The following is a 1,597-nucleotide window of genomic DNA, read 5'->3' as shown; positions in this document are numbered from 1 at the left end:
GAAGGAGCTTAAATATCTTCTGAATACATATCCATAGACAGAGAAATAGAAATGCGAACTCAAAAAGTCAACGCTGTCACCTGCCAGCTTGCACCCCTCCTATCTCACCCAAACATCTCCATGGACACAAAGAGACAGTTTATCACCTCAATATTCATATCAACATTATGCTACCAGTGCCAGACCTGAACACTAAGTAAAAGCCTTGAAAGCAAAATACCCACATGCGAAATGAAATGTCTCCTCAAAACCCTTAACATCTCAAGACGAGACAGGCAGAGAAATTGAGAAGTTAGAGCAGCTAACGGCATTGAGTCCTGCCTGCATTGCATAGAAAGACAGAGAATAAAAACACCAAGCACGCAGGCTATAAAGGAAGAAGAAGGCCCATCAAGGGCGTCAAGGAAAACCTGAGAAAACTTAATATCACAACTCAAAGAGCTGCGGGGCTGGCCTACTATAGAAAACTGCACCTCCTCTCGACGCTTAAATGCAAACAGAGGATGAAAAAGTAAAAGTAAAGTAAAATATCAATGGTGTAATCAGTAAACTATCTGGGAGAAATGAAATACAAGCTAATATGAAAGTGAAATCAACAATAAAATTTAAAACTTATAAAAATACCGATTTTTTTTCTAATTTGGTGGCTTACCTCAGTCAACCACAAGAACACACACTCTCTCTCTCTCTCTCTCTCTCTCTCTCTCTCTCTCTCTCTCTCTCTCTCTCTCTCTGTGTGTGTGTATCTCTTTTTCTTGTGAAACGAAGAAAATAATAAACCATACGACAGTCCGATGCCACTTGCAACTCGACAATCTCTTAGAGTTTGTGTTAACTAGATGTTTGTCTTTCCGTTTTTGTCACATCTCCCGATATCGGACATGAAGCGAAGTAAGCTGGCAGATCACGCCCATTGTTGGTCGTCCATTCTCTGCAGTGTCCGCGTCAAACCACAGAGTGTTTCGCGAGCAACCGTGCACTTAAAGACTCTGTCACAGCGTTTGTGAGTGCGCAGTCACTATTGAAACACCCAGCATATCATGGTGCAGATGGTGGGACTCGAGAACGACTTGACGGGAGGGTTACTGTGTAAGGCTAGTACCGCACTACGACATTGTTGTCTCGGACAGGATTGTCCTGTCCCACTGTCGCTTTTTTGCATGTCAAAACAGATACCGCACTAGGACAGGACTGATCGGCTCTTTTTGTTGTTGCTCATGGTGGGGTTAAAAATGCATTCAAAACATTTCCTAAATATTGTCCAAATAAAAAATAATAAGATTCTCGTGATCAGCGACCCAAAGTTAGCAAAAATCACGCGGAGAACGCAATTCAATTGCCGATTACGAAGTTAAATCATATATTTCTATGTGTTTTTGTTTTAGTAGAGGTTTTACGGCGCTCGCACCTGCATAAGGTCATATGAGCGCCAGAAGATTAGAGGTGTTACAAGAGAGTAACAAACATAAAAAAGAAGGAGGGGAGATAAGGACGATAGATGTTTGATAGGAAAAAAGGAGCAAACCACACCAGAGCACCTTCTTTCCTATCAAATATCTATCGTATGTGCGTGTATGTTTGTGTGTGTGTGTGTGTG

Source organism: Aplysia californica, unplaced genomic scaffold (assembly GCF_000002075.1).
Source record: "Aplysia californica isolate F4 #8 unplaced genomic scaffold, AplCal3.0 scaffold00516, whole genome shotgun sequence".
Taxonomy (NCBI): domain Eukaryota; kingdom Metazoa; phylum Mollusca; class Gastropoda; order Aplysiida; family Aplysiidae; genus Aplysia; species Aplysia californica.
Note: the sequence above shows the minus strand (reverse complement) of the source record.